Source organism: Mirounga leonina, unplaced genomic scaffold (assembly GCF_011800145.1).
Source record: "Mirounga leonina isolate KUSES-001 unplaced genomic scaffold, KU_Mleo_1.0 Mir_151, whole genome shotgun sequence".
Taxonomy (NCBI): domain Eukaryota; kingdom Metazoa; phylum Chordata; class Mammalia; order Carnivora; family Phocidae; genus Mirounga; species Mirounga leonina.
In genome coordinates this window covers 17,342,230-17,351,734 of record NW_023270377.1, presented here as the reverse complement: position 1 = coordinate 17,351,734, position 9,505 = coordinate 17,342,230, and the positions used below count along the sequence as shown (strand labels likewise).

General features: G+C 46.4%; 1 pseudogene; it reads right to left on the bottom strand.

Moving 5' to 3' along the window:
• Positions 1–818: 818 nt before the first annotated feature.
• On the bottom strand, positions 819–1,262 carry LOC118011739 (annotated as a pseudogene).
• Positions 1,263–9,505: the final 8,243 nt, after the last annotated feature.

Here is a 9,505-nt window from a genome sequence, read left to right as displayed (position 1 = left end):
AAATGGAGAGCATTCAAAAACAGGAACCTAGAAAGAAAATTTATTATCCTGATTATGACTTTCCCAGAATGGGAACCACAGGCTGGCAAAAGTGTTGGAAAAAAAGCAACTCCTAAGTGGAAGGTAACAGGCGGTCCCAGCTGTCCTCCAAGGGGACATTGTTACAGGCCCTTCCTTCAGGAAGCAGGGGATGGTGATACCCACTGGTGCCTGGGGCCCACAGAGTGGCTTCTCCAGTGGACATCTATGCTCCGGCAGGCGCTATGATTTAGTGGCGAGCTCAGGTCTGGATTGGAATCTTGACTTCACCACTGATTGGCCCTATGACCTTGGACAATTCACTTTCTCTAAATCTGCAAAATGGGGGATAACGATCATGCAAAGCTCTCAAGCGGAAGACTGTGAAGATTAAATGAGATAATGTGTGGTTAGTGCCCCAGGCATGACTCTCTCCTAGCTTCAGCCTCTTGGAGTACAACTAGCCAAACTGTCGTTTAGGAAGAGAAGTGTGGTCATGCTCAAGAGAGGTAGGAGAAATCAGCCTGCCTTGGAGACCCTCATCCTCAACTTGGAGATGTTTGTCCTGAAAGACCCTTCTGTTTTCCCTTTGGCAGAGCATCTTGTGACTCCAAGGAGAGCCTTGGGCTTGGGCTTTGGGTAGCATCTTGGCCCTTAGGTTCATCCTCTGTGTCCAGCAGACAAATAGCCATGTTTCCCTAGGGCCTAGGAGACAAATGGGGAAAGGTGAAACATTCTTTTTTTTTTTTAGCACTTGTTAGCATTTAATGAACCCCCTCCCCCCACCTGCCAATGTGGCTTCACGCTACTAGAACGCAGGCGCCCCTGACCCTTAATCTTCTCCTCTGCTGTTCTTCTGAAGAATTTGGCCCTCATGATGACAGGCTGTTTTGGGAGTTTTCCCTTTCCCAAAACGTTGTAGTAGCCCGATTGCACCACATCATTGATAGGAGCAGCTCCAGTCTTGTTTTTGGTGGCATTTACCTATGTCTTCTCACTGACCAAGGTCCACAGTTTATCAAGGTTGACAGTTGGGCAGAAGCTCTGGTTCCTCTTTAAGTGGTAATGTCTCATACCAACTTTTCCAAAGTAACTTGGGTGATATTTGTCAAGGTTGATCCTGTGGTGATGCATGCCACCAGCATTAGCCCGGCCTCCTGGGTGCTTCTTTGCTTGCCGAGGTGGCCGTGGCTGTGGCTCACGTGGCCCCGACGTTTCCAGGTCTTCCTCAGTCTGGATGGCATGTCGGCAGCCCAGACGGAAAAGCAAGGTGAAGCATTTTGAGGCCAGAAGTACACAGGATGTCATGAGCTCCTGGGCAGCTCTCTATGGTAAGGGTACGATGTGGCTTAATCCGGGTGCTGCTTCTGCCCCAGAGGCAGAGAGAGAACACTCTTGCAAGCCTCACGAGTTGTTCCTCCTATCTCCCCAGTTCTGACTGAGGGATTAGGACCCCCCTTGAAAGGCTCCATAAGTTCTCCCTGGTGGAGGTGTGATCACTCTCTGTCCTGGACTACTGGTGCTTGAGCATCAATCCCCTTGTGAGGGGGTCATGGAGGCTACATCTTGCTCTGTAGTGAGTGACATGACACTCCAGAGATGAGCTAAAGTGTGGACAGCAAAGAAGTAAAAGAGAGGCAAAATTTAATTTTAGATTAGTAATGGCATAATTTTAAATTATTATTTTATTTAATTAATTTATTTTTTAAAGATTTTATTTATTTATTTGAGTGAGAGAGAGAGAGAGAGAGAGAGAGAGAGAGTGTGAGCAGGGTGAGGGGCAGAGGAAGAAGCAGACTCCCTGCCGAGCAGGGAGCCAGACGTGGGGCTTGATCCTGGGAGTCCCGGATCATGGCCTGAGTTGAAGGTAGACACCCAAGCGACTGAGCCACCCAGGCACCTCTTAAATTATTTTAAAGGCAAGAAGTAGATGACTATATATATACCATTGTGTTCTGGTTTGATTTTCCTTCTATAGTCTTTGCTCTTTTCTCAGTTGAGGCAAACAACTTTTTGGGGCCTTTTCTACTTTCTTCTGATTTCATCTCCCCATGTATTTAGTTTTTTCTTTCTAAAAGCAACTGATGATGGGTCTCAGGTGAGGTATGATCAGATTGTTGGTGTTTGGGGGTTCTATATGTGCCTTTCCTTTCCCACAAAATGGGCGAAGATGGGAGTTCAAACCCAGGTTCTGGGCTTGTAAACACCAAGAAGGGCTCAGTGAAGTCAAGAGCAAGAGCGGTATCACCATTGATCTTCCCTGTCTGCCTTTGCTTCTGTAGGTCCCGATTTCCCAGATGCACTCTGGGGTGCAGGAAACCCAGCTGGCTCATCCATTCCACAAAAGGGAAAGGGCAAATAACAGGTTAGCAAAACAAGAGCTGATTGTGAACAATTGGTCGTGGCACTTTACCTACCATATGCCAACTCCTGTGTACCCAGCAGGGTCTTCTTGAGGTCCGGGCAGTGGGGAGCATGGAATGCAGGGTGCTTGAAGCCTTTATGTTTGAAAGCTTAGTTTTGTCCTTTCAAAGTGGGAAAGAGTTTCCAAGGAAATCACATTTCTGTCAGGATCAGACTGGAGAGCCTACACAACCTTAACAGAACTGCAGAATTTCAGAGGTGAACGGATTTGTCTAATTTTATTTTTCAAGGAAGGAATGGGAGGCCCAGGGAGATTCAGTGTCTTCCTGCATGTCCCATGGCACCCACCTTATGCTGGGTCTGGCTTTGAGGGAGGGCAGATACAGTGAGGATTCAAAGTATGAGCTGTAAAGAAATAAAAGTAGGCAGACCAAGAAGAGAACAGAGACTCTTTTTTCCTTGTATGAAAGGGAGATTGCTGTTGTTTTATGTACACATCATCTTGTATGTAGGAAAAAGTTTTTAAAAACCAAATTTGATCATATGTTGCTGAATATTCACTACCTTTTTAGTGGAGGAGACTGGTGGAGTCAGATAGAAAGTTCTGCGGCTGGAAGGGGGGTCAGAAGGGGCCGGAAGACCTAGGTCGAGTCCCAGATGTGCAATGAGGCATTCACTCTCTCTTCTTAGTTGCTAAATCTGTCCTCATTTGTTTTTTTTTAAATAAGATTTTATTTATTTATTTGAAAGAGAGAATGAGAGACAGAGACCATGAGAGGGAGGAGGGTCAGAGGGAGAAGCAGACTCCCCGCCGAGCAGGGAGCCCGATGCGGGACTCGATCCCGGGACTCCAGGATCATGACCTGAGCCGAAGGCAGTCGCTTAACCGACTGAGCCATCCAGGCGCCCAAGTCCTCATTTGTATTATGAAGGGTTGGGCTGGATAATTTCTAAATTACATTATCACACTAAAGTTCTGGAAGTTTATGACTGTACAAGCAGTGTTAGTTAGGACATAGTTTCTGCTGTGTGCGACAGACATAAATAAAAGTGGTTTAAACCAGGTAGACCTGTACGTATCTCTCATGTAAATGGTCAGCTGATATAGTGGCTCTGCTCTCTGACATCATCAGGGCCCAGGCTCCTTCTATGTTGTTGCTCTGCCAGCATTCCCTGATCTTCACGATCCAAGATATCCAGCTGCCATGCTCGTGTTCTCAGCAGCAGGGTGGAGGAAGAAGGAAGAGGAGAGGGAAAGCCCCTTCTATGAGTGTGGCTTAAAAGTTGCACTTACCATTTTTGCTCAGAACTGATTGGCCAGAACTTAGTGAAATGGTCATACCTAGATGTAAGGGAGGCTAAGAAATGTAATCTTTATTCTGGCTGGCCATCTGCCTAACCACAAGTTCTAATTTTACAGAAGAAGGAATAGATATTGGGGATAATCATGAGTCTTTGTCATGTGAATCATGATTGAGATGATATAGAACACAGGATCATCTGTTGCATCCATCACTGCTCAGTGAGGCATGGGAAGGATTGGGTGGGGGGCCATATCTCTGACAGTCCTGACAAAAGCCCAACTTGAAGGAATAATGGTGAGGCTCAGAGAACATGCTGATGAAACTGTATTATTCAAATAAGGGGGTAACAGTTGAAAACTCCTTTTGGGGAATCTGCCCAGTTCCTGATATCCCCCTTTCTCTGAGTTTTAACTCTTGTTCTCCAATATGGCGAGTGATGACAGCCATGTTTATAGTGAATATCCTTCTACCCATCTGTGGCCACAGACTGAAACAAGTGTGGACACAACTTGTGCTGGGCCATCACATCCTCTCTTGTGGGTTTTCAGAACCATGACCAAAAGAGTCATGTTAATTAGGGACCATTTGCTTATGCTTGAGTGTTATAAACTCAAAAGTGGTGGGTTGCCATTTTCTGTCATGAGTGTGGGGAATCCAAAAAACCTGGTCCTTGGACAGAGAAGGATGAAGCAGGTGTTTAGAGAGCACGGCCCCCCAAAGCAGGAGGTTCTGAGAGAGAAACTGGGAGGGTCTGCTGGTTCCGTATGGCTCCACAGACAAGTTTTCAGTTTTGCCTAAGGCTGAGATGCATTCTCTTCTATTAAATTTATTAAAACCCTCTTAAAAATACACCATGTATATATAGAGCTTAAAAAAAAGAACTCCTAATCTGACCAGTTGAGTTTTTCTTTCCTTTTTCCCCCCTAACAAATCTTAAAATCTTGTGTACCATCTTAACAGCTAATGGCTTGCAAATTTCAATTTTTCGCTTGTCACAAAGAGTGACAATTCAGAGGAGACTATATAAATTGATTCACCTAGCCAAACTTATCCAAAGTGGGGAAGCTAAATAGGTCAGTCCATGGAAACCCAAACCACAGAGTCTTTCACCAAATAAAACAGCAAGAAATCCACCTAGGAAGGGATGAAATGCAATGCAATGCTTTAGAAGGGAGACTGAAAACAGCTCTTTATTTTTAAGTATCTTCCTCTAACTTCAGTGAACATGTGGTTTTGAAAAAGATCCTAGGTTGGTATTAGAGGATAGAACTCACTATACATTTATACCTTAACTTCAAAGTAAAAAAATAGATAGGCAATTCATCCACTTGCTTAAATAAAATTTAAGAGTGGAGATCTGTTGAGAAACAGAGTCCATGCCGTGAAACTTCTCACATAAAGTATGAAATCCACTAAAAGAAATATTAGAGTAAGGCTTCAATTAACTGGAAACTAATTAATCAGAGATTTCAATAATTATTATTTTTAAACCTACTTAAATCAGGTATATAGTAAAATAAATCAAGACTTAGGTGTATCCTAGCTTTAGGTTTAAATTTGTTTTAATTTAATTTTTTTAACTTCTAGTACTTATCTAGAGCCATGGAATTGGCCAAATAATTGGGTTTTAGAGCTAGCAAGACCTTGAGGGCCATCAAGTGCTCCAGTTTTCATCCTTAGCTTCATATCATAATCACCTGGGAAGCTTTAAAAAATTCGGATGCCCAGGCTGCACTCCATACTCATTATATCAGAATCTTGGGGGGGGGGGGGGGGGCGGAGAATCTGATGATTTTCCAGATGATTCCATCTGGAATCTGGAGTTGACTCCTTGGAATCTGGAAAACCAGGGATCTTCTACAGCTGTCCCAAGTAGTAAAGTGACTGACCCAGATTGCCAGCTGGTCTAGAACCAGGCGGGCATCTGCCCTGTTACCCCAAGCAGGCTGCCAGCTACACAGGGCCCACACGCGCCACCCCCACCCTGACCACTAAGCGAGGGCTCCTCCAACTCCAGTGTGCTCTCTAGTCAGCTGGAGGGTGTATGAAATGCAGCTTCTGGTGACCAGGTCTGGGGTGGGGCTGAGCATTTGCCTTTCTGACACGAGCGCAGGTGACTCTACTGGGGCGGCTCTGGGTACCACCCTCGAGAACCACTCTGTAGGCTGTTGTAGAGCTCTCCCTTCCCACAAGCGCACCTGCCTTGAGCCCATGTGGTAGATTTGAACTCTCCTCCTCCTTCAAGGACACGATTCTGGTCTGTTTCAGAATCTCCTTGTTTTTCCAAAAGCATGTGCAGCTACTCTGTGCACTCAGAACCCAAGAACCATCCATGGGTGGAGTGTCCTTTCATGTTGAGGGATTCCACAGCTGTTGTGCTTTCTTGAACTGCCCCATTTGACCACATCATGCCAGGGCAGGGTTTGTTTTTTTTCTTTTTTTCTTTCTTTCTTTTCTTTTTCTTTTTCTTTTTTTTTTTTAGCTTATCCCCGAGAAGGTGAAAGATGTGCTTTGTAATATGGGCGACACCGAGGAGGTTAAAGTTCCTTGACAGGGACCCATTGGTGAGGCAGGATGAGTGTCTGAGCTCCGCTTATCAGCCTACACATGTGGCCAGAGATGGAAGAACTGACAGGCAGTGGAATGAAACCTGGGCACCTACGGAAATCCAGGCCTAATCCCTTCCCATAAAACAAAGTGGAAGATAAGTGAAAACGGTTGAAAGCCGAAAGCAGATGGCTGAGTTCCTCCACGCTGGCCTATAAAGGGGGACCTTTGTGACGGAGTATTTATGGGTTTGGGGAAACCTGACAAGCTGTTGCTGTAAATGCCAAGAAATACACAGAACAGTGATTTTGTTATTTGAACACATCTCATGATGACTGCAGCTTAGCGAGGATGGGGAAAGATAACTGGTGTGTGTGTACGTGTGTGAGTGCTCGCACTGCTATGAGCAAGACCAACCTGGTGGGTCAGGGTGGGGGGGGTGGACAGGGCTGCCAAAGGAAATCCCTGCAGATGCTTAAGCAGGGACAAGTGGACCATCGGGTCACAGAGGAACTCTGCGGGGTTTGAGGATGGGGGCTGGGGAGTGTGGACTCACAGTTTTAGTTTATTCTCCTTAAAGAGCTGCCCCAAGCAAAACTGCATCCAAGAAGCCGCTGACTAACGCAGGGATATCTTTGCCCATCTCTTTTCCAGGCCATTCCACTACTCCATTAGGCCACAGTCTTTTGCATTAGGCATTTTAGCATCAGTACTTAGAGGAACGCTGCCTTCTTTGTAGAGGTATCAAACCATGATTAATATCTTTCACTGGTCAGCCAATTATTCCCAGTCTTTTAAGTTTCTGTCCTTGCTCCTGGCCTGATCCACAGAATACTTTTGATAGATAAAAGACATTCCTTAATATGCAAAGGAATAGCTAACTGGACCTTTGAAAGCTATTCTTTCTGAAAAAAACAAAACAACCCCCCCCCCCAAAAACCAAACCACATGTATTATTTAGAAATCCATTTTTAAAATCCAAAGAGCTCTTTCTAATTGCAGTCCTGAAACAATCCTGCAGAACCGTGTGGTTGGGGGGAGGGGGTGGCCCTTTTGTCTCCAATTCCGAAAAACACGTGCTCTCCTTTTCAGAGTGGAAGCAGGAAGATTTTCAATTGTAGTTTAAACCGAGTGGACCCTTCGGATTTTCCTGGAGCTTGTCAGAATTCTATTTCTGGGAAACTGCATTGTGATAGAGAAAGACAAGGAGGGGGGAGAGAGGAATCAGAATGAGAACAATGCAAAGAGAAAACAGATGTCTCAAAGTCACATGCAGGGCCCCTCATTTGTAGTGTTCGGGTAAACAGGGCTGAGTGTGGAGAAGCAGCTTTGGATGTGAACAGTAAACATAAAAGGAAAGGAACCAGGGGCCCTCGAGCCCCCCCTGTGGGGCTGCTCCACACCTGCCACGTTGGAGACTTCAGGTGGCAACTGTAGGTCGCCCTCCCACTTTGGAGGGTCCTGGCTGTGTCTGCCCCCCACAAAAGGAAAGGAGTGAAGGCCCCCCTCACATCCCATCTGATTTCGCACCGCATTCTTCCGGCCCTCCAGGATTTGCTGGCATAGGCTGGTCGTCCAGTGGGAGGGGGCTCACTGCTGGGCGGTGCACCTCCTCCAGGACACCTTTCCTACCTTCCACTGTCAAATGTTACAGCTCCTGTGTCCTGTCCCTTCTCCCATATCTGCTCCCTGCCAAATAACAGAAGCGGGTTCAATGAAATCAGCGGTGTCTCTCAGCGCAGGCCTTTGCTTCTCAGCAAGTGGTCTCCAGACCAGCAGTGGCCGCATCCCCCAGGAGCTTATAAAAATGCAAATTCCCGGGCGCCACTCCAGATCTATGGAGTTAGAAACTCTGTAGTTGGGGCCCAGCACCTCACAATTCCACAAGCCCTCCAGCAGACTGATGCTGAATTTGAGAATCACCCGTACAGACTTGTAGAAGTGACATTTACATTGGAGCAGAGGAACATCTGTGGACAGAGGTGACTCTCCTGGTGGGGATTTGGGGGCACGGTGGAAGTCAGTGGAGGAGGTGAAATTTAGGGGAGCATTTGGGCCCCTTGTTAGGCCTCTAGATGACTCCCTGCTTTGCCGATGTGTGAGACCCGCCCAGTGGCCATCTTAAATGAAGTTGGCTTCGGGTAGGTGATATTACTGCTCATAGTAGGGTTATAATATCTTTGAGAAGGTCCCCAAGGAGCAGGTTGTACAGCTCACCCCACTGCCAGCACTCCCTTCCTTCTCCGACATGGTTAGGATGCATCCTCTCTTGGGCTGTCTTCTTTGGAGTGATTCTCACTCCTCCCCCACATGCTCCCCAAAACACACACACATGCGCGCATGCACACACACACACACACACACCTGAGTCAAGGACACAGAGGGCATCTCTGCATGCTTTTCCTTTCTTCTCTCCTGGGAAATGAGCCCAAGAGAGGCAGGCAGCAGAGTTTCTTTGATGAAAACTGTAAAATATTGCTCACAGAGCTGCTTTCCACATGTTTTGGCTGTAGAATTTCCAATTGCAGATTAAATAGTGCATGTGTCTGCTTAAATTAACTCCTCCTTGCCCTCGGTCCTGAGTTGACTGTATTGTGTTACTGACCCCCCTTACCCCTCCCGCCTTGCTGCCTGGAGGCTGATGATGATTTAGGATGACATATTTAGTGTGGTCTTTGGCTGGACCCCACTAGCCCACAGTGATCTCTCCCTGGCTTTTGGTTGCAAGAACCAAACTTCTCTTGGGTTGCCCATGCATTCTGGACCTTCTTATAAGTGTAACTAGAGGAGGCTGACTACGCTCTCTCTGCCCCCCTTCCCTTTCCCTGGCAGGAGAACAACAACATTTAATCCTGACCTTTCCAGACTGATCTATTTTGGTAACCAAGGGGTAACTGTTAAAAGAGAAGTAGGCTCCTTTCCTCTTGAGTTTGGCTCCCAAGATGGAGCTAAGAAGAAGCCATACTGCATTTCTATTTGGATGACGCTGGGGAAAGATTAAGTTATTAAGACCTTTAACTGGTCCTCTGCTATGTTATCATTCCCTTTTGGGATTTGTCCTAAGTCTTCAATAAAGAACTTCCTAAACACCTGTACAGCCTGGTATGGAAGTTTCTGGGAGACTGCAGACAGAGTGTAAAGGAGTAGGGGGCTGTTCCACTCCACCTCCTTGATGACTTCCGTGGGGAGGGGCATCCTAACTGTTGAAGGACCTACATTTAACCCCTCAAATGGCAGCCCACTGGGTCCCTGGGAGGAGTTGGAGAAAGATA